General features: G+C 45.3%; 1 protein-coding gene across 8 annotated transcripts in view; it reads right to left on the bottom strand.

The window, feature by feature from the left end:
* Positions 1 to 22,079, bottom strand: part of LOC139829081 (uncharacterized) — an 80,773-nt gene that overhangs the window by 49,654 nt on the left and 9,040 nt on the right. For 7 of the 8 annotated variants that reach the window (XR_011741324.1, XR_011741322.1, XR_011741326.1 and 4 more), the window contains exon 2: positions 20,834 to 20,921. The exons of the other annotated variant lie outside the window; for it this stretch is intronic. The gene's annotated coding sequence lies outside the window, so the exon portion shown is untranslated. The remainder of the gene's footprint in view (positions 1 to 20,833; positions 20,922 to 22,079) is intronic. 8 annotated transcript variants of the gene reach the window in all.

Here is a 22,079-nt window from a genome sequence, read left to right on the forward strand (position 1 = left end):
GGCAGCCGCTTCTGAAATTCCTTATCAGAGAAATTCAATTTTAGCCCAAATTGTGTTTTCACTGCCTCTCAGCTTCTCCCTCCCCCCTGCAATACCAATAAAACCATCATCTCCCCAGCTGTACATGATATTTTGTCACTAACTCTTTCATGCCTTTCCTTTCCCATTCCAGGTTTTATTTTTATTCTGTCAAAGCAGAATGCTTCTCCCAATTTGTAGGTGGTTTTCTTCCTTGCAGGTTTTTTTCTGGCAGCTTTGGCCTTTTCTTCCCTGACACATAGCATCACTCAGCAGCCTCCGCACAGGGGCAGCGGGGATGGGCACAGAGCAGTGGAGTGGGCATGGAGCAGTGGAGTGGGGACACACAGACACGGAGCAGTGGAGTGGGGACAGGCACAGAGCAGTGGAGTGGGGACGGACAGACACAGCAGTGGAGTGGGGATAGACAGACACGAAGCAGTGGAGTGGGGACGGCCATCTCCCCGGGGTCCCTGCCGCATGTGCCAGTGCCAGGTCCCTGGCTGGGGGCCCGGAGAATGCAGCTGAGCGTGGAGAGGCTGCTCGGGATGTCACACCCACACAACCCCCCTGCACACCCGGGGTGCCTTGCGGAGCTGTTGAGGCCTCGGTTGCCATTAACCGTACAGCACCGCTGCGGGTGCTCCCCCTGTGCCCTCGGTGCCAGCAGCAGGTGACAAAGCACAGCGAAGGGCAGACACGCGCGTCCAGCGCAGCGGGAGGGGCCGGCGGGTTCGGCTCTGCGGCCCTGGCACAGACCGGCGGGCTCCCCCGGCACACACCGGCGGGCTCGGCTCTGCGGCCCCGGCACACACCGGCGGGCTCCCCCGCTCCCGCTCGGCAGCGCCCGTCCGCGCGTGGCCGCCGCGGCGCAGCAGGGGGCGCTGCCGCCCCGCCGCCGGCGCGCGCCGCAGGGTGGAGCGCGGACCCGCGCGCGAGCCCGGCCCCGGGCGGCGGGAAGGGGACGGGAACGGGACGGGAACAGAACAGAACGGGACGGGAACAGAACAGAACGGGACGGGAACAGAACAGAACGGGACGGGAACAGAGAGCAGCGGCCCAGGGCAGCGGCGGCCCCAGCGGCAGTCCGGGAGAAGAGCGGCGCTGCTCCCAGGGAGCGGCGGCCCGAGCCGCCCCGTCCTGGACAGCGCCGGGTGCTGGGTCAGGGATGGGGAAGGAGCGGGGGTGACAAGGAGTGACCGAGAGTGACAAGGGGGTGACGTCTGTCGCGTGGGAGCTGCACAAATTAACTCGAAATTCGGGGAACAGCCACACGCTGGCCGTGGCGGCACCTCTGTCCCGTCACCTGTCCCTGCTGCTGTAATTAAACAACAACGAACCATCGCAGCAGGTGACGGAAAAGTCCAGAAGCGCGTGACCCCCACGCGGGGCGGCACCGCCGGGTGGGTCTGTGGGTCCCCACTCGTGTCCCCGCTCCCTCCTGTGCCACTGGGCTGGAACTAAAATCAAGGTAAATGCGCCTTATTCACCACACGCAAGGGATTCTGCTTCTGCAGGTAGTCTTAAAAAATTATGTTGACTCCAGAATGGAAATGAACTTACTTCTCTTAATATTAAAGTAGTAATTGTTCCTATTTTTACTCCATGTTTTGCAACTGCAAGCCTAAGCAACTAACAGCCTTTGTGCGACTATTAGTGGGCAACTGCAGTGCAGCCAGGATGACTGAAAACTCCTGAAGGCAGTACTGTAAAGATGAAAGTGCTTCTTAGAACTAACATATGTGCTTTATTTTTTAAAGATGGAACAGAGAGGAGGCACAATTACCCCAGATTTAGAAGATCTGAGTTCAAGCCCTGACCTACTGAAGCTTCCCACACCTCAGCTTCTCCTCCCCCTGTCTTAAAACTAGGGGAATAGCTGTTGCCTACCTTGCGGATAATTGCAAGAATAAATACCTCAGAGGCCAAGAGTTGGTTGATATAACAGAAAAAATGCCTAATATTGCCGACACAATGTACCCCAAATCAGGCCTTCAGATTTCTCATACTCAGCAGAAGATAACTATGATTAATAGCAGGAACAGGATAGCAAAGGAGACCAAAAGGGGATGAGTGGATTTCAACAAAAACAGTGTGGTTCACCAAGGCAACACCTCTAAGGATTCCTCCCCCTTTTTTTCGTTTGAGGAGGTGTCATCCAGCATCTCCTTAATAAACACAAATACCTTGTAAGGAGAAAAAAAAAGGCAACAGCTGAGTCCTATAAGCAGTACTAGACAGTTTTAGAAAATACTCAGAGAGAGCATGGGTCACTGTACCAAACAATGCAGCTTCCTGAGGTCATTAAAGAAGATTAAGCAGTTCCTGAACTGCGTCCTCCAGTTTGGCCACCATCCATCCACCTATAGCATCTCTTAAGATCATTGCCTCAAGTAAAATACCAATTTGGTCACTTAGATCACTTATGGAGGGCTGCAGAAATACAAGAATGAATAGGCTTGGTGTAAAAAAATCAACCGAACAAACCCGCAACAGAAACACACCACCAAACCAAACAACTCAACCCAACCAACCAACAACCTATAGTCATTTCTGAAGGCCTCAAACAACTCAAGTTCTTCTCATTTTAGAATGAAAAATACACACAGGTTCCAGTTCTAAAAAGCGAATGATGTAAGATAGTTAATACAAGAGGGCAAAAAAGCATAAGTGCAGTTGCACAGACCTGAGCAAAGATCCCTCCCGTTGCTGTGGGGTCTGACCATGGCCTGGGGCAGCAGTCCTGCAAAGGGCACAGCTGCTTCTAAGGGCTCCCTGTTTGTTGCCCAGAATTTCCCAAACCATGCATGGTATTGCCACACTTAAACTAAAGGATGGGGAAGAAAAAAACAATGGCAAACATTAGAAAAGGTGTAACAATGATCACTCATCTGTGTTTAAAAAGAATGCAAGAGAAAGCAAATGTTCTCAGCTAACACACAGGGCAGAAGCTGCCACCCCCGTGATGAGGAGTCAGTGGGTGCAAGGCCGCGGGCAGGAGCCCCCGCTGCAGCGAGGAGCCAGTGCGGCGCCCGCGGTACCAGCAGCACCAGCTGCCAACCGCGGCACCGGGGACACCTCCTGCTGACCCAGCTGTTGTCCCCCTCAGTGACACCTCCTGCTGACCCAGCTGTTGTCCCCCTCAGTGACACCTCGTGCTGTTACACGTCCCAGGCTTTCCAGAAGGCTAGAGGCCCAGGATGAGTGACAGAATTAAACAGCTTGCCAGGAGTATAGAAAGATACTCATAACAAGGGTATTCAGAAAATAAACTTTATCCCTTGTCTTTCTCAGATGAAATAAATTCAAGTTACAACTAAAGGCACAACAGGACAAAATTTCTGATAAGGATTACATTCTTGGGGGCAAGATTACCCGTTTTGGAGCACTTCTGGCTCACCTGCAGCAAGTGATGTTAGCAGTCATAGCTTCTAGGAGCCAGGAATAAAAATAAGTCTTGGACAGACTGGGGAAACCATATCATGGAAATAAGAGAATCTAAAGGATTCAGGGAAAACAGACAGTTGACTGTAAATTGCCTGAGTGCCTTTGTTTCTGGTGTCCGCATTTTTGAAAGGACACGGGAAAATTTGAGACAGTGCAGAGTCATAAAAATTATTTGAGAACTGGAATAACTGCCTCAGAACAAGAGACTTAAGGAGCTCAATCTGTTTAGTTTATTAAAAAGATCAAGAGATGGCTTGATTACGATGTATAAGTACCTTCAAAGGGAGAAAATACCAGGTCCTAAAGGGCTCTTTAATCTAGCTGAGAAAGGCATAACAAGAACCAATTGCTGGAAGCTGAAGCCAGACCAGTTTAAATTAGAAATAAGGCACAGTTTTATAGTGAGAATGATTAGACTTTAAAAAACCCTACCCTATCAAAGGAAGGAGGATTCTTCATCTTCTAATATCTTCAAATCAAGACAGGATGTCTTTCAGTAAAGTGAGCTTGAGTGTAAAAAAAAAAAAAAGGCTCAATACAAGGGTAATTGAGTGATATTTAATGACATATCATAGGTAAGGAAAACTCTAACATCTTAATTTGGAATGAAGGCTTGAAATCTGGCAGCACATAGCTCTGGCAACAGGTTCGTGTCATATGCACCATGCAAGGAAAAACTGCCTAGATGTGGTTGTGTTATTAGATCTGGCTATGTTATTTGCCTCAGGGAAACAGGAGATTGTGGATTCCAACCAGAGTCCCAGCAGTTTAAAAACCAATACCGCTTTTCCTTATTCAGCACGTTGCATCCCCTGTGAAGGCCTCGGCTGCATCACCGCTGCAGACACAACGCCAGCCCCAGATGGAGCCTGCGCAGTTTGTCCCCAAGTTGGCAGTTTGTCCCCCTAGTTGGGGACGGGTGTTCTGGACACAGGTCTGACGGTTCAAACCGTGCCCGGGGACTCCTTGCAAAACCAGATGGATGCGCGAAAGCAGCTGCCAGTTAGCACAGCAGCACATCCATTGCTGGGAACCGCAATGAGAGACACAGCAAACCAGATTTACCATGTTATTTACCTGCACCACTGCTGCGGGTTTAGATAAGGCTGAAATACACCCTGCTGCACATCAGGAAAAGTTCTTACGCTTACATGACAACACAAGGGGTACAGAACTCCCCAGCAATATTGCCTGGGTTTTTTTTCGGCACTTTATATCTTTACATCATATTCCCTTTTAAAAGGTTAATATCAGTCTGGAGGATTCTTTTTTGTGGAAGCACCTCTTTGTGCCATAGCCGTCATCCTCACCTTTCTCTGAGCATCTAGATCAGCAGTCTCCAAACTGGTTGATCACACACCTCATCAGTACAAACATTTTGAGCACGTACCCCACTACACACATATTTATAAATAAAATATATGTACTAATGAAGGATAAGGATGAAATAAACACCATTTTAAATTTAAAAAATTAATTAACTGTACAAAAATATTTTCTTCCCATACCCCAATGGATTGTCTTGTGCACCCCACCATGGAGACTGCTGTTCTAGATCCATAGGAACCTTTCAAGGACAACTGTCCTCCAAAACTCTTGTAAAAAGTTATGTGCAATTGTCCCAGATCCCCTGAAGGGCAAGCGGCAAATTGCTGAAGGCTAAGCATGCGGCCCTGAGGACGCGATGGAGGGAACGGACAACGTTGCTTCACCAAGAGCTGAAATGGGGCAAAACTCAACCAAGCACCACCAACAGGTTTCCAGGAGCTGAACAGTCCAGTGTGTTCTCAGGTAAGAATCTAACCAAAACCTGCTGTTGTGACCCTAGCACTGGCCCAGGAGCCCATGATTGAGCTAATTGTGGAGAGAGGCTCAATAAATCCTCAGTTCTTTTGTGCTGAGCATGATACAACACATGGAGCAGCGCCACAGAAACACTTGGTGCTGGATGCCAAACCATCTGTCTGCTTCAGCTCTGGCAGCGGCCAACTCCTGAGAGCAAGCTGCTGAAGGGGAATGGAATGGACCCCTTCCAAGGTCACCGCTCAGGCTCATCACCAGCCAGAACCAGGGTCTGCCGAAGCAGTGCCAGGCACCGCTCTCATGAGCTCCTGAGCTCAGCTCAGGGCCCGAGAGGCCAACGTGCATGGGCCTGCAGCAGGAAAGCAGAGCCAAGATCTCCTCTCCCCAGTTTCTCTGCAGACTGGTTCCAGGTGAAGGTGCCCATGGCCATGGGATGATTCATGAGGACGCATTGCTATGAGAACTGGTGGAACTTCAGCTGAGAGAGGAGCCCATGCTTAGCATGACTGTACACCTGGGTCCTTACACACCTGTGCGCCAGCAAAGACAAGGGACAGCTGGAACATCTCCGTTGTGCCGGGGTTTCAGTGCAGCCTGCGACATTTGTTAGGCATATGACAATTTCCTTTTCAGGGCTGAACTGTTCTACATCTTCTAATCCAATTTCAGTTGACTCAGTCAATGGACTTTCCATCATTTCCTTCGTACTCCTATCATGATGGGTCTCATAAATCTTGCTAATGGAGGATATTACCTGATATCTGAGATACATTTTCCTTCTTGTATTATGATCACAATACATTTCATTTGCATTCCTTAGGCCCTGTCCAAAGCAATTCTTCTCTATGGTTTCTGTTTATGTTCTTCATATGCTTGTGGACAAGTACAATACTCTTCATTTATTTTGCCAAGTTAAACATATCTAACTCTTTTCATATTTCTTCATAAATCACTACTTCCAGCCTTTAAACACAGCTTTAGTCAGAAAAAAATATTTCAGAACTGGTGTTGCGCAGGATCTACGTTTACTGATCTCACAGCAACTGCTCCATCATTTTTCTAACTGCCAGTGCTTTGCACTAATTCCACAATTTATATATTTTGTCTGTAAGCTCTACATAGTAGCACAGGGAAAATCTTAGGTTTCTAGTGTCAACCTTACACGTTTTCATCCTTCATGTAATTCAGGTCCTTCTGAATTTACTGTTGCTATCTTGCATGCAAAAATTAATACAAAAATAATGGAGAAATTTTCACACAATTTAGCAGAGTTCTGTGACACTGTCACTATTTCTCTCTGTGCATGTAAAACAATATAAAACTTGATCAGAAGCTATTGGTAAGATTGTTTTCTTTTTGGTGTGGCACCTAGTGTATATTAGGTGTTTAAAAACATCCTTCCTGTAAGTGCAAAACCCTTTAACGTAATCCAAGTAACCTGATACTTTCAGTGGGTTTTACGTTACCACGAGTAGACTTCAACTCTGTTGAAGACTCCCTACCAGAATAACTCCAAACTCAGAGGAACAACACACCTTAAACACAAAGCTGTTTTACTTCTTGAAGTACTGCGAGCTGCCAGGATTTCCTGAGAAGAGCAAACACCTCCGAGCGAAGGTTCCCCCGCAGAGCTGCTCAGGCCTCACAGGATCCGCAGGTGGGAGGTTTGGTTCTTTTTAGCAGACAATGAGAGCCCGGAATTCCCTCGGACAGCCCCTCACAGCGAGCGACACAGGGACATCCTGCCCCAGTGGGGCTGCAGCCCCGGCTGGCTCAGCTGTTCAGTGCCCTCCAAAGTCATTCTCAATGTTTTGCAAAAAACTATAATGAATTCTTTAGCATAAAGGACACATATTATACATAGAACTGGTTTTCTATTTATAGTAATCTTGTCCAAGTATCCTATTACCATCCCAGGTTTGAAATGTCTTCATTACTTATGAATAGCCTATCTGCTGCTGTGTTTTTTCCCCTTTGTAAAGCCCATTTATGAAATCAGTTCAGCAGCTCATCCATTTTAGATTACTGGTTGACTCTCCATTTAGTAATGATTTCCTTACTCTCCCTCCCCTATACACTATAAGCCATTTCTTACTTTTTCAGTTTTGTGCAGAAATTACTCAGCCTTTTTTAATACTGTCCCTCTCTCTACATTGTAAATAATCCTGAATATTCTGATTTTTGCCCTATTTCCTTTCATCATTTCAAGTAAAGGTACCTTTGTACCATCGAATCTTTGAGCTACATCAATCACTTCTTGTGTCTTGTATCTTCCTTTATCAGACGAATTAGTTGTGATGTGCTTATGATAAATTTAAACCCCTGCCTGTTTTTCTCTCTACTTGTGTTCGTTTCTTTTTAAATATTTCTTGCACTTTGTTCTGTTTCACTAGTTGCTTAGTTCCTTGAAATTTATCAGAATTTTAAAAAGCCTAATATTTCCTGTTATGTGCAGCTTCCCCACATACACTCGGTACAGTGAATTCAAGAATTTATCCTGTTCGCAGCTGCTTCTGCTCTGCTCAGACACGGAGCCGCAGATGTGGCGCACAAGCTTCCTCTCTTTCCACTGCCCTTTCGCGAATGTCCCAGCAAAGGTGATCAGTGCTAAATTCTACTTTTTATTATTCAGAGCAATTACTTGAAAGATCCTACTGCTAGAGATTTGGAACAGCGTGAAAAACAAGAAATTCGTTTTAATCACCAAGGACAAAACAAATAGCAACACTTAAACTTATCCTAACGGTTACTGTTTCACGTTCCAGCTCAAATTGCTCATTGGACATTCAAGTTCCACTGAATTCTAAGGAAGGGGGACAGGGAAGGGTCTGCCCTGTGCAGGACACGGGGACTCTTGGGTTCCAGGAACGTGCCGTTACGTTTTATCAACACTGAGCACTTGCCAGGTGGTGATGCAGAAAGCCCGAAGGAACATGTGTGAACTGACTTCTTCAGAAAGAATTGTGAGGAATACCTGAGGGAGTTTAATACAGACAGCAGCAGTCAAATTTGGTTATTAGAAACACTCTGCCAATGCTGAGCGTATCCAACTGACTCACAAACACCCACGTGCACTTGGAGAGGAACAAAAGAATATACAAGAAATGCAATACAGACTGTGGAGGCTCTATTAGAAGATTCAGCAAGTCAGATAACGAGGCGTCAGACAAATTAGATATCGTCATGTCAGTTTTCTCAGAAATATCAGCACCTTGGTGTGTTGGGATGGTAAGAGCAGGTGAGAGATGGGAATTTTTAAGATAAGTGTATTTGACTGAAGTGCCACAATTGCACATGCTCACAAGCTTGGAGTGGCATTTTTATTAACTGATGAGTCACATCTCAGACACAGACAGACCTACAGCTTTTGTTAACTGGTTAAAAACAAAACAAAACACTCTTGCAAATTTAAGTAAATTACAAAACTTAAAAGATAAAACCCTGTTGAAGTCGTTTAAGATGCAAAGTAACCCGGTACTGCCCTGCTGGCAGCAAGGGCTGCCTGGGGACTGAAGGCTTCCCCAGGCTCCTAACCGGCCATGAAGACACAACAAGCTACTCATGGGTTCCTGAGGAACACACTTGGACCAAGTTTTTCTAAGAAAAAAGAAAACTACACCAGCTGAAGCTGAGAAGATGATGTATGGAAAAACAGCACAGGATCTCTGAGAAGTGGACTCGTGTTCTTCCCACAGCAGGATCTGTGCGCTGGAAGCCGCAACAGAAAGCATCCAAGTTGCAGTTCATTCTGCCTCCATGATCTCCAGATCTGCTTAGTCTGCAAACCAGAGGAGGATTTTCCCACCTTCTAGATATGAAAATCTGAAACTAATTCTGTGTTCTCTGGCCACTCATAATACAGGCTTTACAATCAAAACATAATTAACAACATTGCTGCTAATGAATAAGCTAGGAAAGAATCTGCCTCGCTCTTATCTAACATTAATTTTCCAAGGCGGAAAGGAGAAAGAAAGGCAAGAATGACAAAGTAATATTTTGAGGTCAAAGCAAGCAATTGCAATACTATTCAATAAAGTAGTCAACTTTCCAAGTGTAATTAGCAATGATTAGAAAAGGAACTTCACCAAGAAAAAAAACTAAAGGTCCATTGACCTTTCAAACTTGCCAAATACATATCCATTCTCACCCTCATCTCAGTCTTGTTCCTTACACCAGATGTTAAGCGGTGGCTGTGAGTTCGGCTGCTGCAGGAGGGGCAGGGAAGGTGTTTCACACCAGGAGCTGGTGCTGGTGTGACAGCACCTGCAGGCTGGCACCGACCCCCAGCTGGACCGGGGGACGCGGCGGCACAGGCTGACAGACCAGCAGAACCAGCTTAGAAAATATCTCCTGTTCACGCTCACAGTTTTTTTTTTTTTTCCATAAGTAATAGCAGCTCTAGGAAATTATAGAACCTTTCCCCATTCTTCCATGATTTCTTCCTCAGGTCCTCTTCTGACCCCCCAAAGTCAAAAACAAAGCACAAAAAAGCAAAATATATTCCCCTCCTTCCTCTCCTTCAGAACAGCACAAGCTATTCTCAACATCAGGTCAATAACAACAAAACTAGGAGAAAGCTTTTCATTATTAATTTTGCAAGTTAGTCCAATTAAAGATAACACCTTCAATCTCCCTTATGCTGCATTTTCCCAACATTTTAAAACATTGGATCCAAAATGCTGATGATGGAAGAAGCTGAAAGCGAGCTGCTGTCTGTGCCAGGAGAACAGCCAGCCTGATCGGCCGCGTGAGCAGCGAGTCCTACCAACCTTTGTCCTGTTCCAAGGGCTTCCTTTAATCCAATTGTTTAGATACAGCTTGACATTATTATCCCAGATCTCATTACCACATTGCAGAAGAATAGACCATAAGTCCTGAATCAAGAATAAAGAACAGACTTCAAAAGATAGTCTAGTCTAATATTGGCTAAAGGAAAAAGTCTCTGCTAACAACAATGCATCTCTACTTGGAGAGAGGGGCGGACAAGCAGGATGGAAAAACTGATGCCTATATACTACCAAGAAACTACCAGGAGAAGGACGTCCTGAGCTCCTCTCCTCGCCCAAGCCTCTTGGCGCAGTTCACAGCTCCGCAGGCCAGACGGGGCTGGTTCCAGACCCCGCTCAGACCGCACCTGCTGCTGGTGCAGCTGCTGACAAGAATGGGTCATAAAAGCACCGACTAACAGATCCCACACTTTCCGTGGTGTCTCTTAAGCAATTATTTGTTGTCCCCAGGTATTAAATTGCTAACTGTTAAAGCATTGTCTAGAGCTATCTTCCATCTCTTCAGTTTGAAGGACAAGCTCCTGAATAATTTCAGTTGTAATCAAATTTAGCAGGACAGTAGAAGATGAGATAAAAATCTCAGTGCATTAGTAACTGTGAATACTATTCCTTAGAATTACCATTTCAGACAATGATTTCTCATCATCTGACTCACGGGCCACCAAAGACGTTGCACAAAAACACATTTATGTTTTTGGCCTTTACAAAGAACTCCATAAGTTTTACCAGGTGTTGTTAAGAAAGTATTTGGTTTTCCTTTTGTAAACCCATTGTTGCCTGTTAGTTCATTCATTAGAATACACTAGAATTGTTTCCTATTGCCAGCCCTCTGCTCTCGCATGCACAGCACTTCTCCTGCACTTCCATCACCTGGAGCGCATCAAACAACTTCCAGCTCCATTCATGTGAAAAAAAACCACCAATAAAAAACTTGGAACTCGGAAGACGGGCAGGAGAACAGCAGCCTGGCAGCTAAGCAGGTTTCCAGTCCACCTCACCATCCCAGAAAATCTATAAGAAATCAAGAAGGAAGATTTGTGTCTAAGTTATCTTTAGCAGCCTTCTTTGAGCTGCCCAATTTCACAGCAATATTTAGATACTGAGAAAAGATTCCATTAATTGTAGTTTTAAAAAAAAAAAAAAAAAAAGGACTCACTAGCTCGATCATTTTAAAAGTTGCATTTAGTAATTTGAATGCTTGGCATCTGAGTAGCTCCAACAACCCAGACTGACGGCCACTGCTCCTCCACAGCTGAAACAATGATTTACTTCCCAGTACCATATACTCAGCCAGTTATTCCTCTTAGTCTTTAATACATTAAATTTCTTTGAATGTTTAAATTCTAGGCTGCAAGAATGAAACATTTTGTCACCTTTCTTCCTGAAAAGCCTCAGATACTCCGCACTGCTAAATATTTGGCAAGATAAATGACAGAGCTGCTCCAAAAGTCATGCATTTTAGAAAAAAAAAAAAAAGGTATGTCTGTAGTCTCTTTTGTTAGTGTGATATATAAGCTAAGTAAAACATGAAGTGGCAAAATATTGAGCAATCAGACAGAAGACATATCCATGTCAGAAATTAGTTGTAAGGCTATCGGATTTCACCTCGTTTTGCCAAACCTGACATGCCTATTATTTCAGAAAGATGGGCAGAAGACCAATGTAAAGGTTTTTGGATCTTGCTGGCCCGAGATCAAAACAATACCTGTTACATTTCCCCAGAGGCATCGCTGGGTTTTCACTGTGCAGTGACTCTAACACCCCCTGGAAAGGATCATCCCAGCCCTCACGTTACAGGGAGCGCCCCGTCAGCCCGGCCGCTCACAGGCATGACCTGCACCCCAGGACCAGACCGCAGATCAGGATCAAACCGCAGATTGAGATCAGCAGGGCCAGGACCTGGAACTTTCCTTGCCAGAGTCACACGAGGCCAGCGCGGACTCATCGCAGAGAGCACATGGGGCCGCTCACGCAGCCCAAATTGTGCTGTGCACCAGATGATCCCATTAGCCCTCCCAAGTGGGACAAAGCTCTGCTTTTCCTTCAATAACGGAACAAACACCATTGATTTTTCTGTTTATAGAGGGAAGGAAAAAACAACTCAGGCAAAGTCCTCATTCTCTAGTACTTGCTTTAAGTACGGTATGTGGTGTGTTTTGTTTCTTTTTTCTTTCTTAATTGCTGGAACAACTCCGTCTCAGTCTCTGAAGCCCGAGTGTTCTCAAGGTCCTGCCCGTGCCAGTGCAGGGAGTGCAGTGGGGGTTTCTCTGAGCTATGGAAGCTTCTTTTCTGGAGGACAAGGAAGAGATCTGGCATCTGACACAACTGGCCTTCTAACCAAAAGGAAGGGAAGCTGTGAAGCTTTAATACATTTTTTGATTTACACTATTATTCATAGCTACCACAATATTTAAAGTAACAAAAATAAGTATTTTTTCAGTCATTTCTTGGGTGCAGACAGAGCCATGGTAGCACACAGACTGACAGCAGCTATATTGACCACCCTTTGAACAGCCGCTCAGTGCAAATTTTAGGTAAGAGATCGCTGAACAGTCCTCAGTTACTGCGCAAGAGACCCAACAAAGCTGCAGATGATGGTGTAAAAGGCAGCATCTGCCTGAATCCACTAAGAAGTGTGGCTCCAGCTGAGTAACTTTCCTCTTACTGTTACAAGAGTGACTGTCAAAAACCCTCACGAGGGCAGAGGGGCCGGTCCCGCTCTGGAAGGGGCAGCGGCTCCTGCGCCATGAGCAGCGTCCTGTGTTTCTGCAGAAAACAGTGACAGCAGCAGGAGTTGCTTTGAAGTGAGGAATATATTGCAAAACATTCTGCTACTGCAACAGCTGTACAGCTCCGTACATTGCAGGATTACTTAGAGGTTAATTTAGGTTAATTTAATTCCTCATTAATTTGGGGAACTTGATCCTTTTGCAAAGGGTGCCACAGACACTTCACAAATGTTTACTCCAGGACTAAAATGTTTTTTTTTTGGTTTAGTCTGTATATGAGTCACTAGCAGCCTCCTAGATTTATCTGGATTTCTTAAGTTTATTGAAAAGTACATATACTGAACTCGTTTAAAAAATCCCAATAGCAGACTGCGGCTGAGAACCCAGAACAGCAGTGTCGTCCTGAATGGCACCAGCCAGGAGCACTGAGAACTCTTCCCTCTTGTGTCCTGTTGGTTGGGGAAAAGCAACCTTTGAAAGCAAGACAGCAAAGACTAAAACCAAACACACTAGTCATTCAGAGATTAATTCTAGTAACAACTTCCAAAGATAATTAAAATATTTGTCTCCCAGAATATGGACTCTTCCCAGAAGAATCAGTACAGGAACACCCACCAGCTGACAAGCAAGTCTTGACTTCATTTTTAATCCCCATTACAGAAAGTCAGCTGTGAAACACAGAGCAGCCCCTGATGTCCAGTTACTTGCCTCCTATAAAACACCAAAACATCCTCATCCCCCATCAAGCCACGTGCACAAACGCGAGCACTTGTGGGCAGCTGGGAGAGAGCTGCTCCTGAGCCGGGCAGGGAGGACACGGGACAGTTTCCATTCGCACCATCCACCCTGATGCTAAAACCCCCAAACCCTCCGAGAGGCAACTCTACCCTGATTTTACCACCACACAGCAAAGTAAACACTTTGTGTTAACTCAACCTGATTACTTGAAATCGTGAGCTTACATTCCAAATTCAAAATGGAATAACGTTATCCCTGTGTTTTGTACCTTTGTCTCAGCACCAAGGGAAAGGCCACTGCTGCCTGTGCCCGCTCACGCTAATGAGTGAAGCAATGGGCTGTGATGTGTCCAGGCAGCAGAGACACCTGGAAACAGCCTTCAGATATTGAGAAGGTTGTGACAAAGACAGAAAACCTTTCTCTGTGTTTATGGAACCACAAAAAAAGTGAAAATAGGTATAAAATTGTAGTAAGGGAGATTTAGATTAAATGAAGAAAAAAACCTCTCTCAAATAGTAAAGATAATTAAGCACAGGGATACATTTCCCATAAGGGTATCAATTGTCTCCATCAATGGAGGAACCTTTCATGGTCTTCTCCAGCCCTATATCAATGATAAATCCTCAAATTCCCTTTCAGCCTTTTCTCTCCCTACATTTTCAGACAGTTCTTCACCTTTATCTCATAAGATAACCAAGCTGGATTTTTTAATTTCACAGATGCTGTAGGGTAACAATCTGTTGGTATAAGCAATTGCTTGTCTAACAGCGCCCAGCGCTCCGGTCTGACAGCCTGTCCGAAAGCTGCAGCGTCAGTGCAGGAGCAGAACCTTCGCCCCAGGGGCCTGGAGAGCGATCCGTCCCCTTGTGCCCCCCTGGTCTCCAGCAGGAGCTGCACACTTCACAAAACTCCTTTATAAAAGTGTATCACAACTTCAGATTTCCTTGCTATAGTTCTGAAACTTACTATGTTCTTCATCTGCATACAATAATCCTAAAGGATAGTGTTAAATCAGGTGGGGAAAAGACTTCAGTTTATTTTTTCATTGTATCAAGTGCTCTTCTACTTTCATATACGACAAACTCATATATTGTGTTTTTGTGCATGAACAGCCTTTCAAGAAAGCTCCAATTGTTTTGGCAGATTACACACACTATTTATCTGCACAGGCTGTTCTCCCATTAAATGGGACATCTGTAGGTTCTACCATACATTCCTTCAGAGGAATTGCAGTATAAGCATTCACGCCATATTCACAATGGGAAATCAGTATCCGATCTGAAATTTCAGCACTGTGGTGGTTAAAACAGTGAGAGAAAAACAACATTGTTTTGCACTTAGAAACCTGTTTCTAATCAGCTGAGCTACTCCTATGGGGTCAAATAAAAATGATTAGCTTATTAAAAGCATAGCTTTGCTATTTAATAAGCAAAAATGATTGAAAATTCTGTTCCAGATCCCGATAATTTTAGTGTTTCTAGTTAAGCCTGCAAAATTGCATTCATTATTAGTGTCTAGATTCATTAACAATTCAATTTATAGATATTAATGCTTATAATGCATGCTTCGCTTGCCAAAACTTGAAGAGAAATTGTTTCAATTAGCTTTCATGGATCATGAATCCTACCGGCTGGGTATTTTTAGACAAAAGATACAAACACATCCCCAAGCAATGCTAATGCACAGCTGGGATTCGTATGTAAGGTCAGCTAACGGTTTAAAAGGAAAAACACTAAGTGAGTTTTACATAGAACAGTTAGACAGGAACAGAACCAATCAAGTATTTGCAAGTCACACCAATCCCCTTAAAAAGCAGCCAGGTTTCCTTGCAGTTTGTGCTGTATTTAAAAAGACAAAACAAACCAGGAAGATATAAACTAGTGACTAGATTAAAGAATATTTTCTAGCATGTGACTAAGCACACTAGGTATCTGTACAGGCCCAAGGCAAATTGTTCTGCTCTCATTTTCATGCAAACTATATAATTAAAATCAGTAAAGATGTACAGATGTAACCAAGACATAGTTTTACTCAACATTTTATCTTCTTTCCTTGGGTCAGTTACAGTCAAGGAGAAGAACCCAAAATCAACAAACACTTTTGTGCTACACACGCGAAACAGCAGAACCACAACTCTGAGAACAGAGCCCACGGCTGAGCCAGCAGTTTGAGCAGCTCCAGCAGCCAGCGGGACCAGGAGCGGCAAACCCTGCGCTGGTCCGACTCATCCCAGCTGCCTAACCAACCAATCCTCCATAAAGCTGGTCTTTGTTTCAAAAGCGTTTAGACTATACAGATCAATCAAGTTATTTCTTCTGTGCTGGCTTATTTGTGGAGAGCAGCACCCCAGGGTGACCACAGGGGTGTCTCCGTCGTTCCGCTGCTCGGCTTGAGCGTATCTGTGTGTGTTTATTTGTAGGGCAGAGTCAGCCCCACACTAAATTCTTCACCAGTGATGTGAGCACATGTGCTCAGCTGGAATTTCTCTGCAGAGAAAAGCAATTAGGCTGTGAGGGCTCCCACCAGCACTGAAGTGAGCCGGGACCTGGGCTGTAGACCAGGCCTTAGCACTGACCCGCCACCTCGAGAGAGCGCTCCGGCCATTTCAGGAATACATCTTTCTAGTTAAAAAATGTTATGGAGTCAAGGCTTGAGTCCGGGTAACCATGTGAACTCAAGAGAAGGCAAACCCAAATGATCCACCTTGCACAGTTCAACCTCACCCTGAGCGTGCCGCTGCGTTAGCTGGCACCGGAGCGCGCTTCGCTCGGGGGAACCACATTGCAAGGCACAAACGGCTGCTGGGGGCGGGGAGTGCAAATCAACATCTTCTCACAGATTCTCTAATTTTAAATTTTCTCAAATTTTTCCAACTCTTTTTTCCTTAACTCAGATATTCACATCCAGATTAGGGCCAAACTGGAAAATGGTACCAGAGAACGGGTTGCTACTCAGTTCAGGCTTATGTTTTGGCAAAGCAGACAGCATGAAGCAACCCCTAGGCTACCTGTACTTACACCTAGCATATTTCAAGCCTCAGAATTAATACAGAAAAGTAATCTAAACAAGTATTTTTAATGATCTGATGTGTGTCCTCACTAGCACCAAGCAAAAAGGAACATAAACTCACAGACCTTAACCTGCACTATCTGTGTTCCCAAATTCATTAATTCAAGATTATAGCTAGAACAGTACGTAAAAAGAGCCAACTAACTTAATAAGCAAAATGCCTCAAAAATATATCAGCAGTGAAATGACAATGCTAGCCTTACTGTCAACAGCTGTGGTCAGCAATGAAGTCATTAGCAATACCACATTACTATTCGAGACCATAATTCATTTGGTTTAGAAATCCACAGAGGCCTGACTTGCTTTGCCATGAAAAAGGGAGAGGAAACGGATCCCGGTTCTGAGCAGACCCTGTTCCTGACCTCCCCGCTCCCCGTGACCATGTGGCCACACACCTGCAGCCCCCGAACGGCCGATCACCACATCCACCCTGCAGAGCCCCAGGACAGCCCGGGCTGCACCGCTTGGTCCTTTGGTCCGACCTCTTGTGGGAGGAGGGAGCCTGGATGAGATTATCTGGCACCTGGTTCAGCTGCACCTGGAAAACCTCCAGCGATGGCAGCTCCACATCCCTGGCAAGGTTGTTCCATGGATCAATTGTTCTCACTCTAAAGACTATTTCTTGCATCAAGATGAAACCTCTCCCAGTGCAACTTATACCTGCTGCCCCTTGTCCCCTCCCAGGAAGGGAGAACCTCTGTCCCCTTTGTAGCCGCGTTGTAAACTCTATTCCTAAAGATTAGTAGTAACGAGGATGGGAGAACCTGGTACACTTGTAACAGGCACTTTGGAAAAACATCTGATAGCAAGGAGTTCCTTTCCTCAGAGAAATTTGTGCAGAAAAAGAGTAACAGGCTGCTTTTCATTGTCAAAGACTGAAGCTATCAATGATGGAAAGTCTTACAGCTGGTAGTGCAGTTAGTTGGAAGATCCTGGAGAGTAATTCAGGGAAAGCATTTGTCATTTTGTTGGTGCTCTTTGGTGGTGGTGGTTTTGATTACATCCCTGACACCCAGTTTGTTTCCTCTGGTAGACAACGTAAGAACAGGTAGCGAACAGCCAGCCCCAGCACGGACGTGGGGCTGCGCACCATTGACACCACGGCAGCCCGCTTGGAAATCAGCAAATAGAGAAATACGCTCAGGGGAAAAGGACTCAATACTCTTGGATTATGTTTAGCTTCAGCATTTTCACAGTTTTACAGGTTTTGCAACCAGTTAGATCAATCCTGAAAATGCAGAAGGAATAGCATAGACAAGGGAGCCAGCTTATATTTTTGAATTAAAAAAACAACAACAAACGAACGACCCTTTCCCTGAATAAGCCTAAAGAAGATTGTGAAGGACAAAGGTGTGTACGGATGCTCCCACAAACACTACAGAAGTGTACGGAGTACTCCCAAGAGTCCTATGTGAGGAAAACCAGGGTGTGTCAAATTCAACTCTTCAATAACTGGGCTGTCATGTTCTGCATTTGCCTTAGTTTCCAGATGTTTTTCAGATGGCCTCAAGATGTTGGTTTGTCTACAGCTCATTTCAATTGTTTAGTCCTGAAGTAACTGAACTGGGGTCCACATATGAAAGCAACTATACAATTCCATTTGCTTCGTTTTGAGCAGATGGGAAGCCAGCACACATGCCATAGCTGTTAAGTACCCAGAAGCAGAATAAAAACTAACAAAAAATAAATTAAGAACTTATGTTACAAGCAGCTCATCCTGCTCCCTTTGAGATCCTGGTATAAGCTTCTTCCAGTCTACCAGCATTGTCCCCAGCCTGTCTAGTCCTGACATGAGCTCATAGTCACCAAGTAACACTTGCAATTCACCAGCCAGCTCACAGTGATGAGGCAAAGCTGGATACCATTGCCATGTAAACACGCTGTGAGATGTGGTCATGAAAAGGAGCGCAATACCATCACCATGTAAACATGCTGTGAGAGAAAAGGAGCAACACCACATGAAGGAGATAACCCAGAGCAAATGACTGAGCACCCTAAACTATTCTGTTCAATGGGTAAGTCACTGAGGGACAACTCCACCTGCTGCAAGTACCGTACGTGCAGCAGAACTGTCCCTCAGCCTGCAGAAGCCCCATGAAATCGCACACAAGCTCTGACTTACTCTCCCAGCCCCGAGAGGCGACCGGCCGGTGCTGACAGTGCGTCCCGGCTGCACCTGCCGGTGAGCACACAGCCCTGACCCCCGGCAGCCCCAGCGCAGCCAGGCAGCCGTACCCGGGAAGCCTTCCAGCACCAGCCGAACCGACAAAGCACAGCGCGGTGCCGAAGGGAGTGCCCAGAGCTGGACGTGTTCCAGGACACCCACCCCACCCAGCAGGGCCAGTCTGGGCTCCTGCACATGGTAGCACCTGATTTTGGGCCGATCTCTGCAGCTTGACAGGAGACACTGTGCAAGCCCCTTTCTCTCAAGACACAAGTTTCTCCTTGGGGGTGTCCATGAATTTATTTGTATTTATTATCTCCAAAAAGATTCAAATATCTCAGGTTTGTCACTGCTATCTGTACTCATGCGACACAAGATAGCTTAATGGTTAAAAATAGATTTAGAGAGAGTCAGGAAGGTCAGATTTCCAATTACAGAGCTAGAAATAAGATTAAAAGTAATTAAGAATTGCATCTACCATGTGTAAAACAAAAAGGTTCTCTCCCAGTGTACCACGTCTGGAATGCCCGTGTTCTGCCAGCCACAGCAGCCGGCACTGAGCCCACAGATCCGCCCCGTCTTCCCTGCGGCCAATTCAGACAAGTGTCTAAAGCTGCTGGGAGAAGCGACAAACCCTGGCCTGCCCATCCCGAAGATCTCGCCCTCATCCAACCACCTCTGTTTTCTCATGCACTCCTTCATTTTAAATTCAGTTTTCCTGTTTGCTTTCTTAATCCAGTAGGAACACAACTTTCTCATGGAAAGCAGGTGTAGGTTTTAGACATACCAACAGAAAACAGAGTTGGTACCAACAAGTTTATGCTCATAACTTCCCCATTCTCAGCAGAGTCTGTGTGAACTGCAGGTGCTTCTGGCACCACAACATGTGGGTACCAGCGGGAGAACCACTGACCCGCACGGGCCTGCAGAGCCTCAGGCTTCTCCTTCCCTCCAGAGAATTCCTGCAGCAAGCTTGGCAGGCTGCATCCCCATACAGTTATTTTATGCATTTTGGAAAAAAACAGAGATGGGCACTCTGAATATCCTGAGCAGCCAAATATTAAACCTATTCTTCAATACTTTATTTTTTTTTAAAAAACATCTGGAAGTTTCCATCTTAGAAATGCTTTGATTCTGACATGATCAGAAATCTCATTTTACCTTGTCAAAAAGACTGAAAATTTACAGCTTGCCATTAAAAAAAAAGTTATTTGTGTGCGGGAATGAGTGCCTGGTTTAAAAACCCACCCTCTGCCCTTGGAGCCTCCCCCACCATCTCCACCAGGCTCCTGGCTGGTACTGGAGCTGAGCAAAGGAAGCCACTTCCTCATTAAGACATACCCAGCTATGGTCATAACATGGGGAGCCAAAAGTAGTAACAGATTTATTATTACCACTGTGTGGAAATAATTTTTCCTCTGTTACTCAATCCAGTTAATTATCCATGCAAAGTAAAGTTATTCCTGGCAGCCACAGAGGCAAAACTAACTTCAGTAATGCTGGGGGTGGAATGGTTGTTATGCAGGAAAGGAAACTAAATAGTTCAGTAAATTAGCCCAAATAGATACACACTGGGATTGGCCTCAAGAGATTCTAAATACCAAATCCAATGCTTTAGGCTTATCTTACTTTTTATTTAATAGAGAAATGTCTGATCTGGGACTGCATCATATCCCAAAGACTCCACAAAGAGGTAATTTTTTCAGAGTGTGCCCTGAGGGTAACAGGAAAAATTACAGAAAGCTTCAAACCCTTCAGCTCCCACAAGTCTCCCTGCATTCTGGACTTGCACTTCAGCAACAAAGCACAACCAGCCAGGAATTTGCGGTGGTTTCTAAATACTTGGGCAGTTATCACAAAGCCCAGCACTAAGTGCTTTGATAGTCCAGCACTTTCCTGGAAAAGCAGAGTCTGATTTGGACACGGGGCACCAGGCTGAGGCTGCAGCATCTCCTTGGTGTGACCAGCTCCAGCACAGCTCAGCCCCCATCCCCACGTACCCCAGGGCATTCCAGGGGCACCCGCTCTGCTCCTGGAGCTTATTTGTCCTAGAAAATGCATCCGCAGTAAGGTTTTACCTGGCGGGGGAGGGAACCATCCCATGCACACATCCCTGTGACAACTGGAGGATGAAGAAATCGAGCCACAGAGGGAAAACCCCCAAACCTACAAAACACACACAAAGCAAGAGCTGAAAGTGAAGAAAAACACAGAATTTATTCAAAGTATTTACTTCAACCATCCACAGGCACAGTGATTGTATAAACAATGAATGACGGGAACACAAATGAACGCTATGGGAAAAGAAACCCCTCGTTTTTTCACTGCAGTAAAGTACAGACCACCAGGAAGAGTTTGACTCAAATACCCAGCGCCAGTTCCCACACGAGAGCTGTTATTGTTGGCTTCAACACCCAAGTCCAACCAGAACAGTAAGAACATGCATTCTGCTAATGTTTGAATAACCCTTGCCAACAAATTGATCCCACAGCAGCAAGACTGGCGGAGATGGGTTCAAATAAATAAATAAGCAAGCGAGAGAGAAAGTAAGTAAAGGGAAAAGACATCCAGCAATCCTCTTTTAGCACCAGCATGCAGTGGGAGCTCTTTTGCTTTCCCTTATTTAAAATGAATTGTTTCTTTTCTCTCCCTCCCTCTTAGGAAAGAAACAACCCAAAAGGGCACTGGTGAGCATCTGTAATTTACATGCAAGTGAGACACAACTGCCAGAGAAATACAGATTCCACAGATGTTAACCCAGAGGACAGCCCAAATTAGAGCAAATCTCTAAATAAGGTCTGGAAGGCACTTTCTGAAGAAAAGCAGCATTTTTCCAAAGTAGGCAATTTCAGCTGTTAGCTTAACCCCAGCCCAGCAGACAGGCATCTGCGTTTACCTGGCTGCCCCACAGCAAACCCCTCAGCTCCACAGGTAAAGGGGATGAACAGATCCCCGAGATGGGAACAACCCCCAGGGTCTTCTGTTCTCTATCAGAGACAGTCTTTTGAAATATCAAAACGGGCTTTCTTTCTCTAAGAAACAGAGCTTCCTGCTCAGGTAAGAGGTCACACAGCATTGAGGACAACTTTGACTTTCGACCATTCTTTCCAGGTACCTTCACTCTGCTCCTGTTTGGTACATGAGCTCATCTGAGAGAGACACATGTACCCAATGCCACAAGTGCAAATAAATCAGAGCGGAGCAAAAAATTTAGAATACAGTACATTTATAATTGTTTTAAACTGCCATGTCCCAGAATAGCCTGTTTCCTGAAGAGATTTCATCCTTTCGATCTTTTCAGTCCTTTAGAGACTCTTTTAATAT

This window comes from Patagioenas fasciata, chromosome 13 (assembly GCF_037038585.1).
Source record: "Patagioenas fasciata isolate bPatFas1 chromosome 13, bPatFas1.hap1, whole genome shotgun sequence".
Classification (NCBI taxonomy): domain Eukaryota; kingdom Metazoa; phylum Chordata; class Aves; order Columbiformes; family Columbidae; genus Patagioenas; species Patagioenas fasciata.